This window comes from Balaenoptera borealis (assembly GCF_965194805.1).
Source record: "Balaenoptera borealis genome assembly, chromosome: 5".
Lineage (NCBI taxonomy): Eukaryota > Metazoa > Chordata > Mammalia > Artiodactyla > Balaenopteridae > Balaenoptera > Balaenoptera borealis.
In genome coordinates this window covers 104,095,440-104,109,631 of record NC_138862.1, presented here as the reverse complement: position 1 = coordinate 104,109,631, position 14,192 = coordinate 104,095,440, and the positions used below count along the sequence as shown (strand labels likewise).

General features: G+C 37.4%; 2 protein-coding genes across 4 annotated transcripts in view; one reads left to right on the top strand and one right to left on the bottom strand.

Moving 5' to 3' along the window:
- The window catches only part of B3GALNT1 (beta-1,3-N-acetylgalactosaminyltransferase 1 (Globoside blood group)), a 646,348-nt gene that overhangs the window by 517,173 nt on the left and 114,983 nt on the right, over positions 1 to 14,192 (bottom strand). The window contains exon 11 of one of the 3 annotated variants that reach the window (XM_082394182.1): positions 4,704 to 9,169. The exons of the other annotated variants lie outside the window; for them this stretch is intronic. The gene's annotated coding sequence lies outside the window, so the exon portion shown is untranslated. The remainder of the gene's footprint in view (positions 1 to 4,703; positions 9,170 to 14,192) is intronic. 3 annotated transcript variants of the gene reach the window in all.
- Positions 1 to 14,192, top strand: part of PPM1L (protein phosphatase, Mg2+/Mn2+ dependent 1L) — a gene marked incomplete at its 5' end in the record, with an annotated part of 311,535 nt that overhangs the window by 234,010 nt on the left and 63,333 nt on the right. The gene's annotated exons all lie outside the window — the stretch shown is intronic.

The following is a 14,192-nucleotide window of genomic DNA, read 5'->3' as shown; positions in this document are numbered from 1 at the left end:
GCAAGGGAAGTGGTGTGGAAGCAGCACTGAGGGAAGAGAAAAAGAAGAGCTCGGCCCTGCCCTTTGATCCTTTGGTGTTAGGGGTGTGAGAGAAGACGGAGCCAGGCTTCAGCTGGAACAAGGAGATGAAGGGAATGGTCAAAAAAGAGTTCTGACACTCTATGACATACATCACAGCAAGATTCTTTCTGACCCAGCTCCCAGAGAAATGGAAATAAGAACACAAATAAACAAATGGGACCTAATGAAACTTAAAAGCTTTTGCACAGCAAAGGAAACCATAAACAAGACCAAAAGACAACCATCAGAATGGGAGAAAATATTTGCAAATGAAGCAACTGACAAAGGATTAATCTCCAAGATTTACAAGCAGCTCATGCAGCTCAATAACAAAAAAACGAACAACCCAATCCAAAAATGGGCAGAAGACCTAAATAGACATTTCTCCAAAGAAGATATACAGATTGCCAACAGACACATGAAAAAATGCTCAACATCATTAATCATTAGAGAAATGCAAATCAAAACTACAATGAGATATCATCTCACACCGGTCAGAATGGCCATCATCAAAAAATCTAGAAACAATAAATGCTGGAGAGGGTGTGGAGGAAAGGGAACACTCTTGCACTGTTGGTGGGAATGTAAATTGATGCAGCCACTATGGAGAACAGTATGGAGGTTCCTTAAAAAACTACAAATAGAACTACCATACGACCCAGCAATCCCACTACTGGGCATATACCCTGAGAAAACCATAGGTCAAAAAGAGTCATGTACCAAAATGTTCATTGCAGCTCTATTTACAATAGCCAGGACATGGAAGCAACCTAAATGTCCATCGACAGATGAATGGATAAAGAAGATGTGGCACATATATACAATGGAATATTACTCAGCCATAAAAAGAAATGAAATGGAGGTATTTGTAATGAGGTGGATGGAGTTAGAGTCTGTCATACAGAGTGAAGTAAGTCAGAAAGAGAAAAACAAATACAGTATGCTAACACATATATATGGAATCTAAGGAAAAAAAAAAAAGGTCATGAAGAACCTAGTGGCAAGACGGGAATAAAGACACAGACCTACTAGAGAACAGACTTGAGGATATGGGGAGGGGGTGGGGTGAGATGTGACAGGGTAAGAGAGTGTCATGGACATATATACACTACCAAATGTAAAATAGATAGCTAGTGGGAAGCAGCTGCATAGCACAGGGAGATCAGCTCGGTGCTTTGTGACCACCTAGAGGCGTGGGATGGGGAGGGTGGGAGGGAGGGAGATGCAAGAGGGAAGAGATACGGGAACATATTGTATATGTATAACTGATTCACTTTGTTATAAAGCAGAAGCTAACACACCATTGTAAGGCAATTATACTTCAATAAAGATGTTTAAAAATAAATAAATAAATAAACAAAGAAAATGCAAAAAAAAAAAAAAAGAGTTCTGAGCATCAGGAGATTTTGCTGGTGAGAAGTTCCAGTGGACATAGTAGAAAGGTTAGAAAGGGGATAGCAAAGGGGAGAAATAGGAGATGGGGGGCAGCTTAGGGGATGTCTAGAGGCAAATTGGGATGAGTCCTGACAGTGAGGCTTAGACTTTTCATAATGACAGGGAAAACAGGACGTACAAAATGGTGAATGATGATTTTTTTCTTTTTTTTTTGAATTGAAGTATAGTTGATTTACAATGTTGTATTAATTTCTGCTGTACAGAAAAGTGATTCAGTTATACATATATGTATATGTGTGTGTTTATATAGATAGATATATATTCTTTTTCATGTTCTTTCCCATTATGGTTTATCTCAGGATATTGAATATAGTTCTCTGTGCTATACAGTAGGACCTTGCTGTTTATCCATTCTATATGCAATAGTTTGCATCTGCGAACCGCAAACTCCCACTCCATCCCTCCCTCACCCCCAGCAACCACAAGTCTGTTTTCTATGAGTCTGTTTGTGTTTCGTAGATAGTCATTTGTAAATGAGGAGGGGCCCAGATTCCCAGGATAAGTGATGTGCAGCTAGACATGAGAACTACAATAATCAACCTCTGTGATTTATAGAGGAGCAGATGCCATAGTAAGAACACAGAGCAGCAGTTCAGGCACACCCAAGGCATAAAAACAACCTTCAAATGGTATCTCCAGACATAGAGGGGTTCACACCTGTCCCTTGTTTCGAAGACAGAGCCATTCCGGACTCTTTTATTAGCTCATTTTTCTCCCATCAGGGACTGACATGCAAAGACTGCTTTTTTCTGCCCCATGCCAATCCCCCCTCCATTTCCCCCTTTTTCTTTCACAGTTCAGTTAATTTCACTTTGAACATTTTCTTTCTCATGCATATGAGCAAATTCATTTGTGTCATATTTTATTTTTATTTTATTATTTTATTATTGATAATTTTATTCATAATTTTATTACTTTATAATTTTTATTTTATATTGGAGTATAGTTGATTTACAATACTGTGTTAGTTTCAGGTGTACAGCAAAGTGATTCAGTTATACATACACGTATATCCATTCTTTTTCGTATTCTTTTCCTGTATAGGTTATTACAGAATATTGAATAGAGTTCCCTGTGCTACAGAGTAGGTCCTTGTTGATTATGTATTTTATATATAGTAGTGTGTGTATGTTAATCCTAAACTCCTAATTTATCCCCGCCTCACCTTTCCCCTTTGATAACCATAAATTTGTTTTCGAAGTCTGTGAGTCTGTTTCTTTTTTGTAAATAAGCTCATTTGTATCTTTTTTTAGATTCTATGTGTAAGTGATAACATACGTTTGTCTTTCTTTGTCTGACTTACTTCGCTTAGTATGATAATCTCTAGGTCTGTCCATGTTGCTGCAAATGTCATTATTTTGTTCTTTTTTATGTCTGAGTAGTACTCCATTGTATATATGTTCCATATCTTCTTTATCCATTCATCTGTCAGGTTGTTTCCATGTCTTGGCTATTGTAAACAACACTGCGATGAACGTTGGGGTGCATGTATCTTTTTGAATTATAGTTTTCTCTGGATATATGCCCAGGAGTGGGATTGCTTTATCATACAGTAATTCTATTTTTAGTTTTTTGAGGAACCTCCACAGTTTTCCATAGTGGCTACACCAACTTACATTCCCACCAATGGTGTAATAGGGTTCCCTTTTCTCTACACCCTCTCCAGGATTTGTTATTTGTAGACCTTCTAATGATGGCCCTTCTGACTCGTGTGAAGTGGTACCTCATTGTGGTTTTGATTTGCATTTCTCTAATGATTAGCGATGTTGGGCATCTTTTCATATGCCTATTGGCTGTCTGTATGACTTCTTTGGAGAAATGTCTATTTAGATCTTCTGCCCAGTTTTCGATTGGGTTGTGTGTTTTTTTGTTGTTGAGTTGTATGAGCTGTTTATGTATTTTGGAAATTAAGCCCTTGTTTGTCGCATTGTTGGCAAATATTTTCTCCCATTCCATAGATTGCCTTTTCGTTTTGTTTATGGTTTCCTTTACTGTGCAAAAGCTTATAAGTTTGATTAGGTTCCATTTGTTTGTTTTTGTTTTTATTTCTATTCCTTTGGGAGACTGACCTAAGAAAACATTGGTATGATTTATGTAAGAGAATGTTTTGCTTATGTTCTCTTCTAGGAGTTTTATGATGTCATGTCTTATATTTAAGTCTTTAAGCCATTTTGAGTTTATTTTTGTGTATGGTATGAGAGTGTGTTCTAACTTCATTGATTTACATGCAGTTGTCCAACTTTCCCAACACACTTGCTGAAGAGACTGTCTTTTCTCCATTGTATATTCATGCCTCCTTTGTTGAAGATTAATTGACCGTAGGTGTGTGGGTTTATTTCTGGGCTTGCTGTTCTGTTACGTTGATCCATATGTCTGTTTTTGTGCCAATACCACACTGTTTTGATTACTGTAGCTTTGTAGTATTGTCTGAAGTCTGGGAGGGTTATGCCTCCTGCTTTGTTCTTTTTCCTCAGGATTGCTTTGGCAATTCTGGGTCTTTTATGGGTCCATATAAATTTTAGGATTATTTGTTCTAGTTCTTTAAAAAATGTCATGGGTAATTTGATAGGGATCACATTAAATCTGTAGATTGCTTTGGGTAGTATGGCCATTTTAACAATATTAATTCTTCCAATCCAAGAGCATGGGGTATCTTTTCATTTCTTTGAATCAGCTTCAACTTTCTTTATCAATGTCTTATAGTTCTCAGTATATAAGTCTTTCACCTCCTTGGTCAGGTTTATTCCTAAGTTTTTTTCTTTTTTGATGCAATTTTTAAAGGGATTTTTTTAGAACTTTCCCTTTCTGATATTTCATTGTTGGTATAAAGAAATGCAAGACATTTCTGTATGGTAATTTTGTATCCTGCTACCATACTGAGTTTATCAGTTCTAGTAGTTTTTGTGTGGAGTCTTTAGGGTTTTCTATATATGGTATCATGTCATCTATGTATAATGACAATTTTACCTCTTCCTTCCCAATTTGGATACCTTTTGTGTCTTTTTCTTGTCTGATGGATGTGGCTAGGACTTCCAATACTATGTTTAATAGAAGTGGTGAGAGTGGGCATCCTTGTCTTCTTCCAGATTTTAGTGAGAAGGCTTTTAGCTTTTCACTGTTGAGTATTATGTTGGCTGTGGGTTTGTCATAAATTGCTTTTATTATGTTGAGATATGTTCCCTCTGTACCCACTTATTTTTTTTTTTAATTTATTTATTTTTATTTTATTTTTGGGCGTGTTGGGTCTCCGTTTCTGTGCGAGGGCTTTCTCTAGTTGCGGCAAGCGGAGGCCACTCTTCATCGCGGTGCGCGGGCCTCTCACTGTCGCGGCCTCTCTTGTTGCGGAGCACAGGCTCCAGACGTGCAGGCTCAGTAGTTGTGGCTCACAGGCCTAGTTGCTCCGCGGCATGTGGGATCCTCCCAGGCCAGGGCTCGAACCCGTGTCCCCTGCATTGGCAGGCAGATTCTCAACCACTGCGCCATCAGGGAAGCCCTGTACCCACTTTGGTAAGAGTTTTTATCATGAATGGATGTTGAATTTTGTCAAATGCTTTTTCTGCATCTATTGAGATGATTATGTGACTTTTGTCTTTTCTTTTGTTCATGTGGTGCATTGCACTGATTGATTTGCATATGTTGAACCATCCTTGGGAACTTGGGATGAATCCCACTTAGTCATGGTGTATGATCTTTTTTTTATGTGTTATTGGATTTGGTTTTGCTAATATTTTGTTGAGAATTTTTGCATCTATATTCATCAAAGATACTGGCCTGTAATTTTCTTTTTTGGTGGTGTCTTTATCTGGTTTTGGTATCTGGTTTTGGTGGCTTCATAGAATGTCTTTGGGAGTGTTCCGTCCTCTTCAGTCTTTTGGAAGAGTTTGAGAAGTATCGGTAAAAGTTTTTCTTGGTATGTTTGGTAGAATTTGCCTGTGAATCCATCTGGTCCTGGACTTTTGTTTGTGGGGAGTTTTTTTTGTTTTTTTGTATTTTTACAGATTCTATTTCACTTCTAGTGATTGGTCTGTTCAAATTATTTATTTCTTCTTGATTCACTTTTGGTGGGCTGTACGTTTTTAGAAACGTGTCCATTTCTTCTAGGTTGTCGAATTTGTTGGCATATAATTGTCATAGTATTCCCTTATGGTTTTTTGTGTTTCTGTGGTATTGGTTGATATTTCTCCTTTTTCATTTCTTATTTTGTTTATTAGGGTTCTCTCTCCTCTTGGTGAGCCTGGCCAGAGGTTTGTCAATTTTGTTTACCCTTTCAAAGAGCCAGCTCTTGGTATTATTGATTTTTAATCTCTATTTATTTTCTCTCTGATCTTTATTATTTCCTTCCTTCTGATGACTTTAGATTTTGTTTGTTCTTCTTTTTCTTTTAGGTGGTAGGTTAGGTTGTTTGAGATTTTTCTAAGGCCTGTATTGTTATGAACTTCCCTCTAAGAACTGCATCCCCCAGATTTTGTATGGCTGTGTTTTCATTGTCATTTATCTCAAGGTATCTTTTAATTTTCTTTTTGATTTCCTTGTTGACCCATTGGTTTTTTGGTAGCATGTTGTTTAGTCTCCATGTAATCATTTCTCTTTTTTTTTTTCCTGTGGTTGATTTCTACTTTCATGCTGTGAATGATGATCTTTTAGGGGAACTTGAGTGTAACCTCCTTTTAGGGATTGTTTTCTGGGCTAGGGATTGCTGGCTGCCCACCCTCATATCTTAGAACCTCTGATTTTTATTTGGGCACAATGCTGTCTAGAATAAAAACTATATTTGCCAGCCTTCCTTGCAGCCACATGGGGCCTTGTGGGACTTTGTATGACTGCTTGGGATTCAGAGTCTAGAGCAGGTTTGCCTGATTTCCTGGCTTGGACCATGTGCTGGTTGCAGCTGTCAAGGAAGGCTGAGAAAGGGAGTATCTGGGCTGCATGCATTAGCATCAAGTCAAACAATCTATATGCCCAACAGTAGGGAAGAATTGTAGTAAGCTAAAGGTTCAAAATAACCTGTAATAACCTAAAAACCCACCCACTGATGATTAGTCAGAACAACTTCAGTGCTTCAAATTAAAGGATTAGAAGGAAAAATGAAAAAAAATCTGTCTAAAAATCAGAATGAGCTAAATGTACTTCGGCCTTATACATAAAAATTGAAAATTGAACAAATAAGGGCAAGAAAACATAATTGCCTTAAAATGAATTAGAACACTTAAAATAGAAAACATACCACAAATCCCCTATAAGCTCAGATTTGGCAGAGGGGGTGTGGTTTATTTTTTAATGTTTATCTTATGTATATAAAAGCAATAGAGGTTTGTTCTAGTGAAATCAGAAAGTACAGACAACCGAAAGTAGATTTAAAAATCCATAATTCTGTTTAGAGACAAATACTGCTTCTACCATCATATATATTTTTTGCCAGAATCCTTTTGGTATACATACGTAATCATATATTATTATTTTCTATAGAATTGGAATTATTCTGTACATGCTGTTTTATAACTTTACTATCATTTATTTAAGCCACCCACTAATTTGGGGTATTTCGGTTATTCCAACAAGTCCCTGTAATGGCCTTTAATTTGTTATGACTAGTCATTCATTTACTATTAGACATTCAGGTTGTTTTTACTTTTCGCTGTTGACAGCAGTAGGAATAATTGGTCAAACATGAATTAGGAATTATATGAGAGATCAGAAATAAATAAGCCAATATTTAAAAAATTAAGTTTATTTAGGAGGTTCTTCTAACCAACCTGCACTTAATTGACTTGTGAGGTTAACTAAGTGTTCCTGGCCCCCATGTAAAACATGCCGATGGACATCCATGGGAAGCTGGACCCCCACGAAGACAGCTGCTCTCTGGAACATACTTTGCTGGAATGCCAGTTCCACTGGGGCTAGGAGTTGTATTTTTTTCTTTTACATTCTTTTTTAAAATATTCTTTTCCATTATGGATTATCACATCATACTGAATATAGTTCCCTGTGCTATATTAGGACCTTGTTGTTTGTCCATTCTAAATGTAATAGTTTGCACCTACCAACCCCAAATTCCCTGTCCATCCCTCTCCCTCCCCCCCTTCCCCTTCAACCACAAGTCTGTTCTCTATGTCTGTGAGTCTGTTTCTGTTTTGTAGATAGGTTCATTTGTGCCATATTTTAGATTCCACATATAAGCGATATCATTTGATATTTGTCTTTGTCTGACTTACTTCACTCAGTATGATAATCTCTAGGTCCATCTATGTTGCTGCAAATGGCATTATTTCATTCTTTTTGTGGCTAAGTAATATTCTATTGTGTATACGTACCACATCTTCTTGATCCATTCATCTGTTGATGGACGTTTAGGTTGTTTCCATTTCTTGGCTATTGTGAACAGTGCTGCTATGAACATAGGAGTGCATGTATCTTTTTGAATTATGGTTTTGTCTGGATATATTCCCAGCAGTGGGATTGCTGGATCATATGGCAATTCTATTATTTGTAGTTTTCTAAGGAACCTCCACACTGTTCTCACAGTGGTTGTATCAACTTACTTACATTCCCACCAACAGTGCGGGAGGGTTCCCTTTTCTCCACACCTTCTGCTAGGAGTTTTCTGTGTCTAATTTAACTTAAATACTGAGTGCTTTAGAACATGCGTGGCATTTATTGAATGACTGACTGAATGAATAAATAGGGAGAAATATATAAAAAATCAAGAAGTATTCTGCGCGCAGATTGTTTTCTGCACTTGTCTTTAAATGGATGACATTTTACTCTGCTTAGAGAACCTGAAACTGGATCGTCAAGATCAGTGGTTCTCAAACTTCAGTCAGGATCATCTGGAGAACTAGGCACCACCTTGGGGTTTGATTCAGTGAGTCTGGAGTGGGCCCTGAAAATTTGTATTTCTGTTGAGTTCCCAGGTGTTACTGACTCTGCTGGTCCAGGGAACACATTTTGAAAAGAACTGTTCCAGATAATACCTGATGGATGTGGTTTATGTGAAAAGACAATCTGGAACTTGGATATCAGGCAACCACCAGTCTCAAATGTGCTGGCTAATGGAGTTTTTATTGTCCTTAGAGACCCGGGAAAACTGAGTCACAATGGCTGAAGCCTTCACCTTAGATACCATCTTCAGCTAAAGACAAAAGAGGATGTTGGGGTAGTGGTTTGGAACCTCAAAGTGGAGGAAGGCAATTCACATGGGGATGGAAAAGCAAATGTTTGGTAAACAAATGTTTGTTGGGTCATACAGAGACAAGGGGACACAGAATGGATTCTATTTCTCAGCCTTGCTGTTTCCCCCACCATACCTGGCCCATGTGCTTTGCAGATATCTCTGGTGATGGCTCTATTCCAGGAACAGGCCCTCTATCTAAATTCTTTCAGGCAGTTAGGGAGAAGGTCGAAGTTTCTTCCTCAGTCTTTTGGGTCTTGATTGTTTTCAGCTCCAAATAATTTGCATGTCAAAGAGATATTTTGGGGTGGCAAATTTTGTTCCCTGACATTTTGTTCCCTGTCAAGGGAGGCTGTGAAACTGAGTGTCTGGGCTTTTCAGTGTCTGTAGCAGGAGGTAGACTCTGCCTCCGACCCATTATTAAAGTGATGAAGATATCTCTGTATCTGTTAAGTATCCGCTGAAGATGACTTTTGAGTTTTTGACCTTGAGTGAAAGGGAGAATGATAATGCTGTTGGCAGAAGTTAGGATGCTGTCAGGGGAAACCAGTTTGGGAAACTATTTGTTGTATTCTTTTACGTGTGTCATTTATGGCTATTTAAGAATGGCATAGGATAATCTGGGCAGTTCCAAGCAGTCACATTGTCAGATGCGAAGTGGTCTGGTTTAATGACTAACTTGTCATCTTAAGGAAAACCTTAGATCAGTCTGGAACAAGACTGAGTAATTCCAGGTCTTGGTAGCTGGTTTTATTCTGGCTCTAAAATTCTCTTGATGGGATTAAAGGGGGGAAAAAAAGAATCAGTTGGACAAGTAGGAAGCAAACAAGCAGATATATTTTGCAGTTTTGCTTTTCTAGTATTATAAATTACTTCTTCTCTTCTAGATTAAATAATAAAAACCTATTACTAACAATCTCAAAATAAAATTATTCATGTCCTGAAGAACCTACCAGGACTTAGAATGGCTCAGGACCACAGGAAGCAGGATCCCAGTCTCATACACAAGGAAACAGTTTTGATGAAAAAATTCAGAAGAGAATATCATAGAGCCTATTTGGAAAATATAATAGAAGGCTATAATAGAAAATATAATAGAAGGAAAGTGATATGTAACTAAAGGCTCTTATTTTAGAAATTACTTTGAATATGTAAGTAAGTAGCTTTTGCATTCAAGACAAATAACACTACTGAAAAAATTTCTATGTGTTGGAAGACATTTCTACAATCCAGTTTCCACATTAAAAACAATGTAATGAAAGTGCCTCACATTGTATTTGAAATGACCACAAATGCCATACTTATGCACGACAGGATTGATTTTCACCTGGGACTCACTGTTCTAGTTGTTTACAGCCAGCATCTGTTCTAATTGTTCAGCATCTGTGCCTTGCTGGTTGTTAATGTTTTTATTATCATCCCTGCTAGAGCATGTATTTATTTGCCAAATAGCAAAAAGTATGTACAAATTAATATAACAGGAACAAAACACATAAAATATTATTTAATCTGATGTAGTTCTTACTGTTATTCTTGTACTTCACTCTCTCTTCCCTCCCCTTTTTTTTCTTTCACAGCAAATCATAAAGGTGACTTTGTTGTCACCTTCATTAGAGTCACAGAATTCAAAAGGACTTTTTCGAGGGAGATTTTTGACAGGCATCTTTGAAGAGATGTCTGGGGAGACTTGGAGCACCTAGGTGACACTTTAGGAAATTGAGCAAGAATGAATAAACTCATTGGCAGTGTTAGCAAGACTATTAGAAACCTTTTCTTTAGTGTACATTTTTATGAAGAATAAATATTGACCATTAATTTATATCACTGTAATACAGGGATAATTCGTAAAGCATTGTGGGTAGAAAGTGATATGATCCCAGTAAGCCCAGAACTGATGGGGTTGACCTGAAAGTTATTTCATACTTGCACTTATTAATAATGAGTTACAAAGGTACATGGCTTTTTAATAAAGACCTTGCCCTATAAGAGAATTGATTTTAGTTTTTATGACTCTATTGAAATTTTAAAAAGCTGCTTGTGAACGGAGCCACACTTTCTCAGTAAATGCCACTCAAAATATGACATGATTGCTACCTCTTGGCAAAACAAACACAATTATGGTGCAATGAGGGGTACAATGCAAATATACTAATAATAGTTTAGATTTTTTAGTACATTCTATGTGCCTGCACTCTTTTATGCATTCTAGATGTAGTAATTCATTTAATCTTCACAAACACCCTATGAGGAAGGAATAATTAATATGTTCATTTTTATAGATGAAAAGACGGCAGCACAGAAAGGTAGAGTAACTTGCTCTAGACCACACACATGTAAGTGGCCACACTGGGCTTCTACTGCTAATAGTCTGGTTCCAGAGCCTATAGTCTAGTAAAGCTCTGTGTCGTATTGTGTTACACTTAGTAAGCCATATTTCAGTGCCCTAATCTGCTTATGACTCATAATATTCATTTTGAATCCAGATTATTGTACCAACAAGACAGAGGGAAATAAGAATCTCTCAAAACCCAGCTATTGCTTCCTAGGGTATCACTTCACATGTGCTCAGAGTTTTCTTTCCAGCCTTCTCACCTTGCCGCTATGATTTCTGTATAGGGAGCAAAATTTGCTACCCCAAAATATGTCTCTTTGGCATAAAGATTAATTTAAGTTGATTATTTTTGAAAAAACAAAAGACTCAGGAAGTTCTTGTTACCTGTCCCTTAGCTGCCTAAAAGAATTTAGTTGAGGGGCTGTTCTTGGAATAGAGCCATCACCAGAGATATCTGCAAAGAACATAGGTCAGGTGTAGTGGGGGAAACTCGTCAGGGTCCATTTTGTGTCCCATTGTCTCTGCAGGCCAGCAAACATGTGTTTACCAAACATTTGCTTTCCATCTCCATGTGAATTGCCTTCCTGCCCTTTGAAGTCCCCAGCCACTACCCCAACATCTTCTTTTGTTTTTAGCTTGAAGATGGCATTTAAGGTAGGGGTTTCAGCCATTGTTACTCAGTTTTCCTGGCTCTCTTCCATGCACACATGTTATTAAACTTTTGTTTGATTTTCTCTTGTTGATCTGTCGCATGTCAATTTAATTCTTTGACCAGCCAGAAGCACTTAGAAGGTAGCGGAAAATTTCTTCCTCCCTCACATCTGCTGTACTCTTAGGAGGTTGCCGCTATGCCAGGCATCATTATGTATTGGATGCAGCCACCTTAATCCCCCAACTTGGACCTCAGGAGGGACATAGCTTCCTGTAGTTCCTCAGAGTTCACCTAGTAACTTTCAGAGTTCTGTTCACCTGCCCAGTTTATGATACCAGTGTCTTGACCCGAAGCTTCTATAATTTGGGTCATTTTGCTTGCTCAGGACTTCACCAAAAACAAAGCTCAGGTTCTTACATTTGTCTTACCAAAAATCTCCTTCCCAGAATCAAGAGAGGATGTACAGCCGAAGTCTAATTGTAACCCTTAAAATGGCAGTTTTATGGATTCAACATCTTTTGTGTATTTGTATTCTAAGTACTAATTTAGGTGTTTTTCCTTCCCAAGACTGAGGTACTCCAGGGAGGGATCTTGGTGCTCACCTTGGCAGCCACATAATCTAGCACACAGTAGACATTTAGTAAATGTTTGTTATATGAACAGATGATTAAATAAACAGGTCATGGAAAGGAACAGCTCCTTGATACAGCAAGTTGATAATGAAAGAAAACACGTGTTCTTTAAGTAATTAGAGGTTAGAGGTCAGAAATTAGATAAGAGGTCAGAACTACACATACAGACACATTTCTAATAAAGAGTTTGAAGTTGAAGCTGTAATTCAAAATATGTCTTAAAGAGAAAAGCAGTGAAGGATGGGGAAGCAAAGAGTGAACCTTGAAGAAAACACACGAAGTATAGGAGAAGGTGGTGTAGCAAAGGAGCTAGTGAAGCAGCATTCAGAGAGGTTAGAAGCAGTTCAAGAACATGCATCTATCAGAAGCTAGGAAAGAAATTAGTTTCAAAAAGTGAGCAATACAGTCTCCCAAGGCAACAGAAGTAAGAACAAAAATAAACAAATGGGACCTAATCAAACTTACATGCTTTTGCACAGCAAAGGAAACCATAAACAACATGAAAAGACAACCTACAGGATGGGAGAAAATACTTGTAAATGATGTGACCGACAAGGGCTTAGTTTCCAAAATATACAAACAACACGTACAACTCAACAACGAAAAAACAAACAACCCTATCCAAAAATGGGCAGAAGACCTAAGTAGACATTGCTCCAAAGAAGACATACAGATGGCCAATAGGCACATGAAAAGATGCTCAACATCGCTAGTTATTAGAGAAATGTAAATCAAAACTACAGTGAGGTACTACCTCACACAAATCAGAAGAGCCATCATTAAAAAGTCTACAAATAACAAATGCAGGAGAGGGTGTGAAGAAAACGGACCCTCCTACACTGTTGGTGGGAATGTAAGTTGGTGCAGCCACTGTGGAAAACAGTATGGAAGTTCCTCAGAAAACTAAAAATAGAATTACCATATGATCCAGCAGTCCCACTCCTGGGCATATATACAGAGAAAACTGTAATTCAAAAAGATACATGCACTCCTATGTTCATAGCAGCACTGTTCACAATAGCCAAGAAATGGAAACAACCTAAATGTCCATTGACAGATGAATGGATAAAGAAGATGTGGTACATATATAATACAATACTACTCAGCCATAAGAAAGAATGAAATAATGTCATTTGCAGCAACATGGATGGACCTAGAGATTATCATACTAAGTGAAGTCAGAAAGAGAAAGACAAATACCATATAATATCACTTATATGTGCAATCTAAAATGTGACAGAAATGAACCTATCTATGAAACAGAAACAGAATCACGGACATAGAGAACAGACTTCTGGTTGCCAAGGGGGAGGGGGTTGAGGGAGGGATGGAATAGGAGAGTGAGGTTAGCAGATGTAAGCTTTTATATATAGAATGGATAAACAACAAGGTTCTACTGTATAGCACAGAGAACTATATTCAATATCCTATGATATAAACCGTAATGGAAAAGAATATTTTTTAAAAAGAATATATATCTATGTATAATGGAATTACTTTGCTGTACAATAGAAATTAACACATTGTAAATCAACTATACTTCAATTTAAAAAAAAATTATTAAAAAAATCACACAAAAAAAGTGACCAGGAAAAACCCACAAACACATGACCAGTAAGTAGGGTCAGATATATGAGGCAAATCAAGAAAAATGAGGGCAAGAAGGCCAGTGAATTTGGCAACAGCAACAACAAAATGTTATTAGAAGCCTTTAAAAGTACACTTCCAGTGGAGTAGTTTGTTTTTCACATTTCTCATTTATTTACATTGATTGCATTGATTTCTAACAAAAACTATTTCCCAGTATGTAGTCTTTTGCCATTTTTATAAGAGTTGCTAGAGGAATTTACCAGTTAGAAATAATCATTTTAGGAATTTCTCCTTAGTAGCACT